The 17,053-nt window shown below is 45.5% G+C and overlaps 1 protein-coding gene across 6 annotated transcripts in view; it reads left to right on the top strand.

Annotated features, from left to right (window-relative positions):
* Window positions 1-17,053, top strand: part of CERS4 (ceramide synthase 4) — a 101,946-nt gene that overhangs the window by 27,297 nt on the left and 57,596 nt on the right. The window contains exon 1 of one of the 6 annotated variants that reach the window (XM_069977976.1): window positions 7,093-7,147. The exons of the other annotated variants lie outside the window; for them this stretch is intronic. The gene's annotated coding sequence lies outside the window, so the exon portion shown is untranslated. Of the gene's footprint in view, window positions 1-7,092; window positions 7,148-17,053 lie in introns of those variants that run through there. 6 annotated transcript variants of the gene reach the window in all.

Below are 17,053 nucleotides of genomic sequence, written 5' to 3'. Positions count from 1 at the left end.
GGGACTGGAAGTAGAGCCAGAGAAGGATACACTGAAGGAGCGGTCAGAGAGGTAGGAAGAGAACCAAGAGAGAGCAGTCCTTGAGGCCAAGAGAGCTGAGCATGGAGAGGAGAAGCTGGTGGTCCACAGTGTCAAACGCTGCTGAGAGATCCAGGAGAATCAGCAAGGAATAGTTTCCTTGTGACTTGGCCTTCAGGAGGTCGTTTGACACTTTGGTGAGAGCAGTTTCAGTGGAGTGAAGGGGTCGGAAACCAGACTGTAGAGGGTCAAGAAGAGAGTTATCAGAGAGATAGCGGGTTAGGCGAGAGTAGACAAGACGTTCCAGGAGTTTAGAGATGAAGGGGAGATTGGAGACAGGCCGATAGTTGGCTGCACAGGATGGATCTAAAGAAGGTTTTTTCAGCAGTGGGGTTATAATAGAGTGTTTGAATGAGGAGGGAAAGATACCAGAGGAGAGGGAGAGGTTGAATATTTTGGTGAGGTGAGCAGTGACAGCAGGAGAGCGTATACATTACATACCGTCACACTTTAAACAGATATATACACGTATGTAAATTATATATTTTCATCCATACTACTAACACACGACTAACACACGTTGTGTAGCAATTATTCTCATGTTACTCCAGCTATCAGTATACTTATTATTTTGTCATTGTGTATGATGAGGTTCTGCAGCAGCTAAGGTGTATGAAGTGGTTCTGCAGCAGATGGGGTATATTATGATAAAGTCCTGCAGCAGCTGAGATGTATTATGAGCTTCTGCAGCAGCTGAGTTGTATTATTAGGTTCTGCAGAAGATGGGGTGTATTATGATAAAGTTCTGCAGCAGCTGAGATGTATTATAAGGTTCTGCAGCAGCTGAGGTGTATGAAGTGGTTCTTCAGCAGCTGAGGTGTATGAAGTGGTTCTTCAGCAGCTGGGGTGTATTATAAGTTTCTGCAGCAACTGAAGTGTGTTAGAAGGTTCTGCTGCAGCTGAGGTGCATTAAGAGGTTCTGCAGCAGATGGGGTGTATTATGATAAAAGTTCTGCAGCAGCTGAGATGTATTATGAGGTTCCGCAGCAGCTGAGGTGTATGAGGTTCTTCAGCAGCTGAGGTGTGTGTTATAAGGTTCTGCAGCAGCTGAGGTGTATGATGAGATTCTGCAGCAGCTGAGGTGTATTATAAGGTTCTGCAGCAACTGAAATGTGTTATAAGGTTCTGTAGCAGCTGAGGTGTATTATGAGGTTCTGTAGCAGCTGAGGTGTATTATGAGAGTCTGTAGCAGCTGAGGTGTATTATGAGGTTCTGTAGCAGCTGGGCTATATGCTGGTACTTACAACAATTACAGCTAAAAGTTGTTTGGTAAGAGGCTGTTACTTATAAAGATACGCATAGAACCTCATCATACAACACGGCTGCTGCAGAACATCATAACACACACCCCAGCTGCTGTGGCAGCTCATCATAAAGTTCAGTTGCTGCAGAACCTGATCATACACCTTAGCTGCTGGAGAACCTCATAATACACCACAGCTGCAGCGGAACATCATAACACACAGCTCAGCTGCTGCAGAACCTCACCATACACCTTAGCTGCTGCAGAACCTCATAATACACCACAGCTGCAGCGGAACATCATAACACACAGCTCAGGTGCTGCAGAACATCATACACCTCAGCTGCTGCAGAACCTCACCATACACCTTAACTGATGCAGAGCCTCCTTATACATACACCTCAGCTGCTGCTGCAGAACATCATGTGCCTTAGCTGATACAGAGCCTCCTCATACACACCTCAGCTGCTGCAGAACATCATGCGCCTTAGCTGATACAGAGCCTCCTTATACACACCTCAGCTGCTGCAGAACATCATACGCCTTAGCTGATGCAGAGCCTCCTCATACACACCTCAGCTGCTGCTGCAGAACATCATACACCTTAGCTGATGCAGAACCTCCTCATACACACCTCAGCTGCTGCAGAACATCATACACCTTAGCTCATGCAGAACCTCATAAGCCCCCCCCCCCCCCCCACACACACACACACAGTGCACTTACACTCTTCTCAGTGAAGCTCCAGGGGGCCATGTGGTGTCTCCTCATCTTCTGGTCTTCTGTACACAGCCGGCTGTAGGCCCCTCCTCTTCTGTCCCGACATGAGAGAAAACAGCCAGAGAAGCTGGTGAGGAGGTGGGGGAAGTGAGGAGGGGGCCCTGCTTCTGTCATGTGACCCTGCCTGTCAGCTATGACAGGAAAGAGCAGTGTGCGGTATAGCTGTCAGGAGCTTCAGCGGGGCCCCCTGGATTTTAGTTTTGGCCCGGGCCCCTGACAGCTGTACCGCCAATACTGCCCTGATGGCGGCCCTGCTCCTGCATATCAGGAGAATGGCTGAGTAGAATGATGTACTACATTGTTCTGTTCAGCATCTCTGTCACTAGTTTATACCAGTCTCAGAGAGATCAACAGAAACAGATTTCCTTTAAATGACCATAGATGCAAGTTTTTGTTTTTGTTTTTTTTTTAGTTTGGACCAGTTTGTGAAGTCAGAGTCAGAGTTACATTCTTTCCGACTCAAACTCCAGCCAAAACTAGCTCCGACTCCAGCTCTAAAAAAAAATCTTTTAAAATTTTATAATTGAGTATTTAGAGGAATTTTAGAAGTGTTATGTTCTATCAATCTAAAGACCTTTCCTCCATATACCAGTAATAAAGCACTGGTCCTATAAGATAAGGGTGGTCAGGGAGATGTCAGTGACTATTTGGCAGTTTGCTGTTCTCTTCCTGGATGCTTGTATATGAGCAGCAACATAATATGACGATATCCTGTGGAATATAGAGAAGGAGGAGGAGAAGCCATTAGTAGTGTAGCAGTAAACTCTCTGGGAGAAGATCAAGTGTTTTTCTTTTGTGTGCTATGGCTGCAGCAGGCTGTGTGTGTATATGTGCGTGCTATGGCTGCAGCAGGCTGCGTGTGTGTGCATGCTATGGCTTCAGCATTCTGTGTGTCTGTATGCTATGGCTTCAACAGGCTGTGTGTGTGTGTGCCATGGCTGCAGCAGGATGTGTGTGCTTTTGCTGCGGGGGCGGTATGTGCGCTATGGCTGCAGCAGGCTGTGTGTATAATTGTGTGTGTGCTATGGCTGCTGCAGGCTGTGTGTGTGCGCGTGTGCTATGGCTGCTGCAGGCTGTGTGTGTGCGCGTGTGCTATGGCTGCTGCAGGCTGTGTGTGTGTGCGCGTGCTATGGCTGCTGTAGGCTGTGTGTGTGCTATGGCTGCAGCCGGCTGTGTGTGTGTGTGTGTGTGCTATGGCTGCAGCCGGCTGTGTGTGTGTGTGCGCTATGGCTGCAGCCGGCTGTGTGTGTGTGTGTGTGTGTGCGCTATGGCTGCAGGAGTCCGTGTGTGTTTGTACTATGGCTGCAGCAGGTTGTGTGTGTGTGTGTGTGTGTGTGCGCGCTATGGCTGCAGCAGGCTGTGTGCTAAAGAGAGAGAGGCAGAAATAAAAGGGGTATTCATGGAAACCGTGAAAAATCCAGGGGGGAAAGAGGGTAGTGGGATCATAATCAAGAAGTCAGTTTTAGCGCAGCATCACGGCTCATGGTCCCTGGCGGGCTCCCAATCCTGTGATGTCACAGCCCCACTCAGAAATGCCCGCTCAGCCAATCAATGAGTGAGGTGGGACACAGCTGCATTCACTGACTAGCTGAGAGTTTGGTTCCTGTGGGGTCATGATGATTTAAGAGTGTGGATGCTGACAGAGAGCTGATAAATCTGCACCTATGCCTGACCTCTATATCACGATCTCTGACCTCTATATACTATGTCGGACCCCGCTATATCACTATGTGTGACCCCTCAAAGTAAAGAATCTATACTTGCCCATCCCTGTACCCCCGCAGTGCTACCACTCATGCACCCCCACCAGTCACCTGTATCTCCCAGTCCTGTTATGTTCTCCTGGCAAGTATCCAGCACACGAATCTGGACACCCAATAACCGGATACTTTGCTAGTGCATCTTGCAGCATTCTTCTGTCCCTCGTCTCCAACATCTGATGGGTAATGAAAAAAAAAGGATAGGACACCTGATGACAACTCATTAGAGATGAGCGAACCTCGAGCATGCTCGAGTCCATCCGAACGTTCGGTATTTGATTAGCCGTAGCTGCTGAAGTTGGATACAGCCCTAAGGCAATGTGAAAAACATGGATATAGTCATTGGCTTTATCCATGTTTTCCAGACAACCTTAAAGCTTTATCCAACTTCAGCAGGTCCCGCTAATCAAATGCCGAACAATCGTGTTCGGATGGACTCAAGCATGCTCTAGGTTCACTCATCTCATGCATTTTTGCCATCAGTTCTCACCAGTTTCTGGTAAAAGAAGGATGCTGGATTGCCTGATATATGTAAACCCAGCCTTAAAGGGGTAGTGCGGCGCTAAACAATTATTCACTAAATAACACACATTACAAAGTTATACAACTTTGTAATGTATGTTATGTTAGTGAATGGCCCCCTTCCCCGTGTTTCCCCCCACCCACACTAGACCCGGAAGTGTAGTGCTCTATGCTCACCTGATTCGTGTCGACCCCCGTCCACCATCTTGTGACAATGATGTCATCTTCGGGCGGCCGGCCGAACCGCTCCGACCGTCCCTAGTGCCGGTTGACCTCTGCCGCGTCATCAGCTGTTCAGCCGCGATTGGCTGAGCACAGTTATGCTCTGCCAATGTGTGTTATTTAGTGAATAACTAGAAAATGTACCCGGCGCTGCCCGGGTATAAAGTGTCAGTGTGTTAATTAGATTTGTTCTAAGGTGCCCAGGAGGCCAAGCTAAAGGTATTGTTTCATCTGAGTTAATCAGTGGAATTAGTGTATACCTGTAGTGCATAGTTGGAGGGGTTCTGTATACCCACAATGTATAGTTTTTAGGGGTCTCGCATATCTGTAGTGCATAGTTGGGGGGCTGTATACCTATAGTGTATATTTGGGGGGGGTCCTGTATACCTGTAGTGTGTAGTTGGGGGGGCTGTATACCTGTAGTGTATAGTTGAGGGAGGTCCTGTATACCTGCAGTGTGTAGTTGGGGGGGCTGTATACCTGTAGTGTATAGTTGAGGGAGGTCCTGTATACCTGCAGTGTACAGTTGGTGAAGGTCCTGTATACCTGTACTGTATAGTTCAGGGGTCCTGTATACCTGTAGTATATAGTTGGTGCTGTATACCTGTAATGTATAGTTGGTGGAGGTCTTGTATACCTGTAGTTTATAGTTTGAGGGTCCTGGATACCTGTAGTGTATAATTGGTGGAGGTCTTGTATACCTGTAGTGAATAGCTTCAGGGTCCTGTATAACTATAGTATAGAGTTGGTGGAGGTCCTGTATACCTGTAGTGTATAGTTTGGGGTCCTATATACCTGTAGTATATAGCTGGTGGAGTTCCTGTATACCTGTAGTATATTTGGGGTCCTGTATACTTGTAGTATAGAGTTGGTGAAGGTGCTGTATACCTGTATTATAGAGTTGGTGTAGGTTCTGTATACTTGTAGTGTATAGTTTTGAGGTCCTGTATACCTGTAGTGTATAGTGTGGGGTCCTATATACCTGTAGTATAGTTGGTGCTGTATAGTTGGGTCCTCTATACCTGTAGTATATAATTGGTGCTGTATACCTGTAATGTATAGTTGGTGGAGGTCTTGTATACCTGTAGTTTATATTTTGAGGGTCCTGGATACCTGTAGTGTATAATTGGTGGACGTCTTGTATACCTGTAGTATATAGTTCGGGGGTCCTGTATACCTGTAGTGAATAGTTTGAGGGTCCTGTATAACTATAGTATAGAGTTGGTGGAGGTCCTGTATACCTGTAGTGTATAGTTTGTATAGTCCTATATACCTGTAGCATATAGCTGGTGGAGTTCCTGTATACCTGTAGTATATTTGGGGTCCTGTATACTTGTAGTATAGAGTTGGGTGAAGGTGCTGTATACCTGTATTATAGAGTTGGTGTAGGTCCTGTATACCTGTAGTGTATAGTTTGGGGTCCTGTATACCTGTAGTATATAGTCTGTGGAGGTCCTGTATACCTGAAGTCTATAGTTGGTGGAGGTCCTGTATACCTGTAGTGTATAATTTTGGGGTCCTTTATACCTGTAGTGTAAAGTTTGGGGTCCTGTATGCCTGTAGTATATAGTTTTGTGGAGGTCCCGTGCACCTGTAGTGTATAGTTTTGGGGTCCTGAATACCTGTAGTGTCCTGTATACCTGCAGGGTTGTATTTACCCGTATGGCAGTGTTATTCAGTAACAGTGTGTCGGTATTGGTCATGTCTGGTATGGCGGTGTTATCCAGTCACAGTATGGCGGTATTGGTCAGGTCTGGTGTGGCGGTGTTACCCAGTCACAGTTTGCCGGTATTGGTCAGGTCTGGTATGGCAGTGTTATCCAGTCACAGTATGGCGGTATTGGTCAGATCTGGTATGACAGTGTTATCCAGCACAGTATGGCGGTATTGGTCAGGTCTGGTGTGGCGGTGTTACCCAGTCACAGTTTGCCGGTATTGGTCAGGTCTGGTATGGCAGTGTTATCCAGTCACAGTATGGCGGTATTGGTCAGATCTGGTATGACAGTGTTATCCAGCACAGTATAGCAGTATTGGTTAGGTCTGGTGTGGCGGTGTTATCCATTCACAGTATGGCGGTATTGGTCAGGTCTGGTGTGGCAATGTTACCCAGTTAGTTTGGTATACTTGTAGTGCCCTGTATATACATGTACTGTATAGATGGAGTAGGGGGTCTACCAGTTATTTCTGTGGATGTTGTGAGGCAGCTTCCCTAGCAACCATTGCTCCCTGTGGAAATGAAAGCAGTAATCCTATTGGTTGCTAAGGCTCCAACTGCCGTGTCTGCTGCAGCTAATTATATCACCTGTGCTTGCAGTGAGGAGATTTTCCCATTCATCTCTATGGGGCACCGCTCTTCCCCCCCCCCCCACCTGTACATCTGGCGGGGACGGGACCTTCGCAATAACCTTCCCAGGCACCCAATGTATCTGTGTGCCAAATTTGGGGTCAAACAGTTCAGGCGTTTGGAAATCTATAGAGGACAGACAGAAGGACACAGACAGACTATGATATAGATTGCTTACCGCTGCACTACCCCTTTAAAAGTAAAGTGTTATACTATTGCTCATTGACAGTAGGTCTTTTGTCTGATCTGCACTGTGATGATTATGAACACTTGTGGCACTTTGTGGTTTGTAAACTATTTTCTGTCTTGTGTCTATAGATAGGAACTAGGCAAAACAAAAATTACACTGCAATTCTGGTGTGAGTTGAAAGTGTTGACAAATACAAGAATAGTGTGCATAGTTTGTTGGAGCACTGAAACAAAAGAGTATTGCTTTGCTTTCATTGTTAGTGATTTGAATCCTGCTTGTTTTGGATTTAGGGTCACAGGAAGATTATCTGACAGATTATTTGCCAAGGATTTGAAGCCAAAGCCAGGAACGGATTTGAAAAGTGGAAAAATCTCAGGCTTTCCTTTATGACCTGATTTCTGTTTATAGTCTGTCCCTGGCTTTGGCTTCAAATCTTTGGCATATAATCTATCAGATAATCTTTCTGTGTAAATGGACCCTTAGTTTGGGGAAAAAAAGGTATAGAGACTTTTTTTTTTTTCCTTCTCTTCTAAAAGCTAAAGCGCTTTTATTTTTGCTCCTATGGGACTGGTTGGGGCGTAACTTTTTGCACCACAATCTCTAGTTTTTATTAGCATATTTGTTTGTTTTAAATATTTTTCTTATACATTTTTTTCTTATAATGTGACATAAAAAAAATCAGAAATCAGAATGTTTTTCGTATTTTTGCTTATGCTGTTTACTGTATGAGAATAAAATTATTATATTTTAATAGATCGGAAATAGATGGTGCATGCTACGATATATAATATATTTAATTATTTTTACATGTTTTATTTGTATAATGGGAGAGAGGGTGATTTAATTTTTTTTTATTGGGGGAGGAGCTTTGTCATTTTTAAAAAAAATTTTTTAACTTTTTTTACACTTTTAGGCTATGTTCACACTACGTAAAAGTACGTCCGTTGTTGCCAATGGCAACAACGGCCGTACTTAATGTAGTGTGGAACATAGCCTTACTTTCTATGGGATCCTGGCCGGAGCGTATACACATCTTATGCGCTCCTGTCGGGATCCCGGAGACTGTAACTCGCTGTTATATTTCGGTAGCACACAGAACACTGAGAATGAGGGTAATTTTCTTGTCCTTATTCTGAGCTGCATTTTTGTTATATCTTTTGTTTAATGAATATGCAAAGTAGGCGGTTTAGTACACAAGGTGCAGAAGTGCATTTGTCCCACCTGCCGAATTGTCTAGACTTGCAAAGACATGGTCATTTTCTTTCAGAAACAGCACTTTTTGTGTCCTTCCTTTTGGAATGATTTTCCAGCTCAGTTCCACTGAAGTGAATGGAGCAGAAATGTAATACCACATACAACCTGCATACAAGTGTGGTGCTGTTTTAGCAAGAAAGTAGCTGTGTTTTTCCTAATCCCGGATAACCCCTTTTGGGACTGCACACCACAGAGATCTCAGTTACAGGTAGTGCCAATTGCTATCATCTTTCTATGGTTATATGCGGTTTGTAATACTTCACGCTGGCATCATGGCTTTTACATGACAAGCCTTAGCTTCAATGGCTGTAGCATCCTGTTTCTAAGTGCCGTATACTCTCCATTATCTTCACTGACTTCTTTAATTTTCGGAAAGCTAGAGGCAAACAACTGAATAAATAGGTCAATTGTAAGGGGCCTATTCCACGGAGCGATACTTACAGATCGGGGAGGAAGACGGAGCGTTTACCGTTTACTATTGTCGGGCCGTGGAATAGGCCCAGTAAACGAGCCCCGATCTTGCAGATCGGCGCTCGTTTACATTGTTGATCGGGCCCTTCTCGGCTGTGGAATAGGACCCCAAGTTCCCATAAATCTGTGATGAAATCATGTCCTCCTGGGACAGACTGATTTTCTATTTTCATCAGTCCATCAATGAGGCCAAACTTTAAAAAAATACAGCAATTTTGCTAATGCGATCCCAGATATACTGTATAGTGCTACAAGCCTCCCCAACACCCCCCTTCCCCCAGATAAACAATACAGCGATCTACACAGAGGGCTGCTTACAGTAGGGGACTTAACCCCTACTCCTTCTCGCTCCTGGCTGTATGTGTGTGTTTTGGTCACTAGAAGCTGCAGTGCAGAAGAAGATGCCACATTGTGTTTAGATAATAATACAATGTGAGAATACAGCTTTTTAGTACAATCTGTACGCTCTTGCCCACTGTGTTAGCCACCACAGCTAGCATATCCAGTTGTGAATTGCAGGCAGAACCTGGACATGCAAGTCTAGGTCCTATCTGCAGTTCCCAATCATGTACACTACTAGTGTATATATCATATGCCGCACACAGTGTATATATCATATGCCGCACAGAGGTTATATGTCATATGCCGCACACAGTGTATATATCATATGCCGCACCCAGTTCGGCATATGATATATATGCCAAACACATGCTACATGTCATATGGCGCACACAGTGGATATATCATATGCCGCACAGAGTGTATGTTTCATATGCTGCACACATGCTACATGTCATATGCCGCACACAGTGTATAGATCATATGCCGCACACATGCTACATGCCACTGCCTCAACTCTGCTATGTCACTACCTCACCTCAACTCTGCTATGTCTTGTGGACATCAGCTCTGCTATATCATGGACATATATCAGGCATAAGTATTGCATCATGGGAGATGTAGTTTTCTGGCCAGCGCCATGTTGGATATAGATCGGCTTTTTAAAAAACTTGTAACTAGAAAGAAAGACAGGAGATGGCTCAAAATACTCAGTGGGACTTGGTGAATAAGACCAGCTAGGTTTGGGAGCAATTTATTGTTTTGGCTCTTGAGGGGGAATACCCCTTTAATGTGTCTCACCTGTACAAGCATTGCAAAAGAAAAGAAAAAAACTGTTTGTATTGGCAATCTAATGCTAAGATACAGTCTCTTCTAAAGAACCATTTTATCATCACAGCAATAATTAATACTCAATGGGGGACATGTATGAAAAGGCCACATCCGCACCGGCCACATCTGCGCCACCTTTGCCAGTGGGGCGGAGAGGGGGCGTTACGGGGGGGGGGGGGGTTGCAGAGGCACGCAGAGGGGGCGCTCTGAGCTGGCTTAGGTTTCTAAATTTTTGCACAGACAGGCTCAGTGCGATCGGGATTTATGTAGAGGCAGTGCGCCTCTACATAAATTCCTTGAGCTCCGGGGACATTTGTAAGCCCTGCGTAAAAATTATAAATGTCCCCCAGTGTCTTTAAAGTGTCACTGTCGTTACAGAAATCTTTTGACATGTTAGAGGGATGTGAAAAGTTTTAATCAGTCTGGGTCTGACTGTTCAGACCCTGACTAATCGAGAGAACAAGCTGGGAGAAGACCACACTCATCATGGTCCGCTTCCTGCTGTCTCATGTGATTAGATGGCCTCATAATGAAAGTCCATGATTTACAGCGTGACTACATGCTGCTGCAGCTCTATTCTCATGCCTTCTTAGGCCTTATGCACATGTTCAGTATTTTTTTCTGGTCCTGAAACAACCCGTGAGAAATTACGGATTGGACATCCGTATTCCATCCGTATTTCCGTAATAACATTTTTTTACTACTCATTGCTTTTCAATGCAATTTATCCATATTTTTTTGCGGAAATACGGATGCCAACATGTTACAATCCGTAACCAATTGATTTCAATGAGAGGATCCGCAAAAAAAAAAAATAGGTCCGCATCTGGTCTGCACTAGGACATGTCCTTTTTTTTTTCAGGATAAGATTTTCATCCATTTTTGCTACTGATAGTGTGAATAGCCCAATAGACATCAATGTGCGCTAACTAGGATCCGTAAATACGAATACGTAAATTACGGGACATTTGCATAAGACTTTACTGGGAGCTGGGACTGAGCATTAAAGGGGTACTCCGGGTAGAGGTAAAAAAAAAATGAAACTTCTGCAGAAGCATATAGCATTACTTACCTGTCTATCCCAGTTTTGAAACTACCAAAAATCCATTTGTTTGGGGTGTTTTTGTTCTGTTTTGTGTTTCTGTGTTTCCTGGTTCAGCAGTTCCCTGAATGCAATGCTTTCCCTCAGATGACCATCACAGTCCCCCACCCATCCCAATCAGTAAAATTAGTGCTGCACCTGCTTCTGGCCAGACAGAGATGGTGAATCAGTCAGTGGATTGGTGGATCCAGCCAAGCCTCCTGTGACATCACGCCCTGCCCCCTGTCTACATCATCAGCAAACACACAATGTGAGACAGAGGCATGGAAGATTTGTCTCCTAGAGGGGATAGCAGAAGGAGCAGGAGACATTGGCACAGGAGCCATTTTTCTTTCACTTCCCGGATTTCTATCAGCTACCAGTGTAGCAGAACTGTACAGATACAGTAATACACTCACCGGCCACTTTATTAGGTACACCTGTCCAACTGCACGTTACCACTTAATTTCTAATCAGCCAATCACATGGCGGCAACTCAGTGCATGTAGACATGGTCAAGACAATCTCCTGCAGTTCAAACCGAGCATCAGTATGGGGAAGAAAGGTGATTTGAGTGCCTTTGAACGTGGCATGGTTGTTGGTGTCAGAAGGGCTGGTCTGAGTATTTCAGAAACTGCTACTGGGATTTTCACACACAACCATCTCTAGGATTTACAGAGAATGGTCCGAAAAAGAAAAACATCCAGTGAGCGGCAGTTCTGTGGGCGGAAATGCCTTGTTGATGCCAGAGGTCAGAGGAGAATGGGCAGACTGGTTCGAGCTGATAGAAAGGCAACAGTGACTCAAATAGCCAACCGTTACAACCAAGGTAGGCAGAAGAGCATCTCTGAACGCACAGTACATCGAACTTTGAGGCAGATGGGCTACAGCAGCAGAAGACCACACCGGGTGCCACTCCTTTCAGCTAAGAACAGGAAACTGAGGCTACAATTTGCACAAGCTCATCGAAATTGGACAGTAGAAGATTGGAAAAACATTGCCTGGTCTGATGAGTCTCGATTTCTGCTGCGACATTCGGATGGTAGGGTCAGAATTTGGCGTCAACATCATGAAAGCATGGATCCATCCTGCCTTGTATCAACGGTTCAGGCTGGTGGTGGTGGTGTCATGGTGTGGGGAATATTTTCTTGGCCCTCTTTGGGCCCCTTGGTATCAATTGAGCATCGTTGCAACGCCACAGCCTACCTGAGTATTGTTGCTGACCATGTCCATCCCTTTATGACCACAATGTACCCAACATCTGATGGCTACTTTCAGCAGGATAATGCGCCATGTCATAAAGCTAGAATCATCTCAGACTGGTTTCTTGAACATGACAATGAGTTCACTGTACTCAAATGGCCTCCACAGTCACCAGATCTCAATCCAATAGAGCATCTTTGGGATGTGGTGGAACGGGAGATTCGCATCATGGATGTGCAGCCGACAAATCTGCGGCAACTGTGTGATGCCATCATGTCAATATGGACCAAAATCTCTGAAGAATGCTTCCAGCATCTTGTTGAATCTATGCCACGAAGAATTGAGGCAGTTCTGAAGGATAAAGGGGGTCCAACCCGTTACTAGCGTGGTGTACCTAATAAAAGTGGCTGGTGAGTGTACATTGTATAAACATATCTATATAACTTTTAATGTACTTTTAATAGAAAACAAGTTTTTATTTGGAGTTCCCCTTTAAAGGAGAAGTCCCCCAATTTATAAAAGCTGGCAGCCTGCGGGATCCCTGGGTGTCCAGCAGTCACTGATTGGCTGAGCAGCCAGTCCATCTGCCAGGACAGGCATTTTCCTCCAAGTCGGGACGTCATCACAAGTCGGGGGAAAATTATTTCCGGCCAGGCTCACCGTGGGCACAGGGTGAGGGTGCTAACACACACGACCGATGCACAGCAGATCAGCAGCAGATTTGATGGTGCAGATTTGATGCTGTGCTCAGTTATATACATCAAATCTGCTGCGTATCCGCAGCAAAAAAGTCACTGCGATACGGTGTCTGTGAAGCTTCACTAAACGTGTTTTTCGTTAAATATGGAGACTGCCAAGCACAGCATTAGAGATGTGTGCCCAGCAGCTATAAGGTACTGGGGCCAGGTCACACTTCCTCAGAGAGGTAATTGAATTCCTTAACCCCTTAAGGACAGAGCCTGAAATGGCCTTAATGACAGAGACAAATTTTATGAATATGACCTGTGTCACTTTATTCATTAATAACTTCGGGATGCTTTTACCTATCCGGCTGATTCTGAGATTTTCTCGTGACATATTGTACTTTACATTTCTGGTAAATTGGAGTCGATATTCATAACAAATCTTTATGAAAAAAAACCAAATGTGAAAAAATGCATTTTTCCAACTTTGAAACTTTTTTGCGTATACAGAAAGTGGTTATACCACATAAATGATATATTAAATAGCATTAGCAACATGTCTACTTTATGTTGGCGGCATTTATTAAACTATATTTCATTTTTTTATAGACAATAGGAAGCTTAAAACATTAGCAGCAAATTTCCAAATTTTCAGTAAAATTTCAAAATCAGATATTTTTAGGGACCTGTTCAGGTTTAAAGTGTATTTGAGGGGCCTGTATGTTAGAAAGCCCCACACAGCACCCCATTTCAGAAACTGCACCCCCCAAAATCTGCAAAAGCATATCCAGAAATAGTTTTAACCCTTTAGGGGAGTCACAGAAATAAAAGCTAAGTGTGTAAGGAATTTGAAAATTTTAATTTTCTGTGCAGAGATTTTATTGTAATCCAATATTTTTCATAATTATAAACCTATTACCAGAGAAATGCACCCCAATAATTATTGTCCCGTTTCTGCAGTTTATAGAAATACCCCATATGTGACCCTATTGCGCTATTTGACGCAACCACAAGCCTCAGATATAAAGGAGTGCCTAGTGAATTTCAACGCCTCCGTTATATTTGGTCATTTTTTGACTGTACCACTTCAGGTTGGCAGAGGCTCTGGGGTGCCAAAACCTAAAAAACACCCCTAAAGGGACACCATTTAGAAAACTAGGAGTGCCAATTGGCTTTTGGAAGCTGAATTTCACTGAAAAGGATTTCAAGGGCCATGTCGCATTTACAGAGCCCTCGTGCTGCCAAGACACTTGAAACCCCCCACAAGTGACCCCATTCTGGAAACTACACCCCTCAAGGAATCTAACAAGGGGGGCAGTGAGCATATGGACCCCACTGGTGACGGGCACAAATGTGGAACACTGTGACTTAAAAGTAAAAAATTTCATTTTTTCACTTTCATGGCACAAATGTGCCCGTCATCAAGGGGTCCATATCCTCACTGCACCCCTTGTTAGATTCCCTGAGGGCTGCAGTTTCCATAACGGGGTCACTTGTGGGGGTTTCCAGTGTTTTGGCAGCACGAGGGCTCTGTAAATGCGACATGGCGTTCATCATCCATTCTAGCCAAATCCAACCTCCAAAATCCAAATGGCGCTCCTTCCCTTGGGAGGCTTGCCCTGCGCCCACATGGCGCTTTATGTCCACATGTAGGGTATTTACGGACTCGGGGGAAATTGCTCTACACATTTTGTTTTTTTCTTCCTCTTTTAACCCCTTGTGAAAATGATAAATTCAAGGCTAAACCAACATTATAGTGTAAAAAATATTTCATTTTCACGCTTCATTTTCACGCCACATTGTTCCACATTTGTGCCCGTCACCAGTGGGGTCCATATGCTCACTACACCCCTTGTTACATTCCCTGAGGGGTGCAGTTTCCATAATGGGGTCACTTGTGGGGGGTTTCTACTGTCCTGGCCGCACAGAGGCTTTGTAATTGCATCATGGCATCCTCTAATGGGAATGGTGGCCATACCTACTTAGCTGGGGAAAAGGGACAATTCTAATTTATTTGGGGGTATTAGGCCAATTATTAGTTTATAAGGTTGAAAATGACAGGTGTCCATCAAACTCAACTTGTGTTGATCCAGAAAAAGGCAAAAACACCTCGTGAGGCAGACGACAGTAGCCTCATCACAGGGGAAAAATTCCTTCCCGACTCCATAATGGCGATCAGAATAATCCCTGGACCAACGTGATCCCTGAAATAGGAATAAGAGACAGAATTTAGAAAATGTAGAACCCCAGTGACGTGTGGTGCGCCTTGAAGCGATCCAGTATGCAGAGGCCGGGGTGATCAGGACAGGTGTCACACAGGAAAATGGTGTCCTTCCTGATCCCCCTGTTACGCCACACTCTGCACTTCTTCTGGGGTCTCCTGTTTTCCAGTGTGGGGGACGTCACCTGGAAAATGTTGACCTGGTGCGATACGGGGTCCTTCATATCCAGAAGCGCTGGGTCCGCTCCATGGCTGCTAAATATTAGGGCTCTATTACTACTTCTGATATGTTCGGATCGTGCCGCAAGCTACAGGGCGGCGAGGGACCAGAAGAGGGGGTGCTGGTATAAAAGTTATCCCCGTACAGGTGGTAACCTTTATCCAGCAGTGGGAAGATCAGTTCCCGGACGATCTTCCCACTTGTTCCGAGGATGGGGGGGGGAGGGGGCATCTGGGGGCTGCATTCGGGTGTCCCTTCCTACATACACTCTAAGGGTACGTGCACACTGCGAAATCGTGACAGATAACCCTTCGTGCATTCCGCAGTTGGCACCCGCCGGCGGACTGATGCAGGCGCACGTCTCCACACGTGTCATAGACTATGCATGGGCGGATTCCGCTCTCCGTCCAACGTGTTCATTCTTTGGACGGACGATGGAATCCGCCCATGCATAACATGGAGTCTATGACACGGGCGGAGACGCACGCCCGCATCAGTCCGCCGGTGGGTGCCAGCTGCGGAATGCAAAAAGGGTTATCCTTCGCCATTCCGCAGTGTGCACGTACCCTAAATCTGAAAGTGTACCCTGAGGTACTCTCACAGAGTTTGTAGAATTTCACTCCATACCGTCATCTCTTATTGGGACGGTACTGGCAGAAAAGACGTGTCTGGGGGGCAGCGTACGCTATGCTACCCCCAGACACGTCACTGGATGATGAGGATGAATGGAGGAAAGAAGGATCCCTCCCATTCATCCTCACTGGCTGTTTCGGTGTCGGAGGCAATAACGTATCCCTCTGACGCCGAAAACACCCTGGGGGCCATCTTTATACGGAGATTGGTATATGGGGTATGTAGTGGTGTAGTGTCAAACTTTATTCAATGTAGTGTGGTGTAATGTAGTGTTTTTTACGTGTTTTTTTACAGTAAGTATAAAAAAAAAAACCTACGGCAACAAAGGAGTTGCTGATAAATACCGCACTTATGTGCGGCACTTATAAGCAGACCGTGGCAGTAGAATATAGAAAAAAAACACCCTACGCCAAAAAGGAGGAGTTGCTGATTAGCAGCGCACTTTCGTGCGATGCTGATCAACACTCAGCGGCGATAGGGTGCGGAAAATAGAAAAAAAACCAAAACTTTTTCTACATTCTGAACATCCCTGTAGCTGTTGATAAGTGTATTACACATATCAGCCGCTAGAGGGCAGCAGAGCGCAAAATACGGAAAAAGCCGACGCTGGAGCCGAAAATAGCCGAGAGAAGCCGAACGTGACGTCACGGAGGAAGCCGAAGACCCAAACGAACACTAGGACGCCGCGATCCCGGAAGACGGCGATCAGGAGCCCGGGACAGGTGAGTAATGTACAAATACCTGCTGAGGGGTCCAGGGCAGATATTTACTATTTTGTGGGACTCTAATCGCCGTGCCACCGGCCCGATCGCCGTGAACGGCCGGCCGGTAGCGGACAGCCATTCACGGCGATCGGGCCGGTGGCACGGTGACCACCATTACTTTTTACAGTAATGGCGGTCGGTACCGTCCTCGAGGAAACATCGGGAGTACGTATACGCCCGTTTGCGTTAAAGCCCACCCTGCGGGGGCGTATACG

The sequence above is a fragment of the Dendropsophus ebraccatus genome, chromosome 7 (genome assembly GCF_027789765.1).
Source record: "Dendropsophus ebraccatus isolate aDenEbr1 chromosome 7, aDenEbr1.pat, whole genome shotgun sequence".
In the NCBI taxonomy this organism is placed as follows: Eukaryota; Metazoa; Chordata; class Amphibia; order Anura; family Hylidae; genus Dendropsophus; species Dendropsophus ebraccatus.
This window is presented reverse-complemented; position numbering and strand designations above follow the sequence as displayed.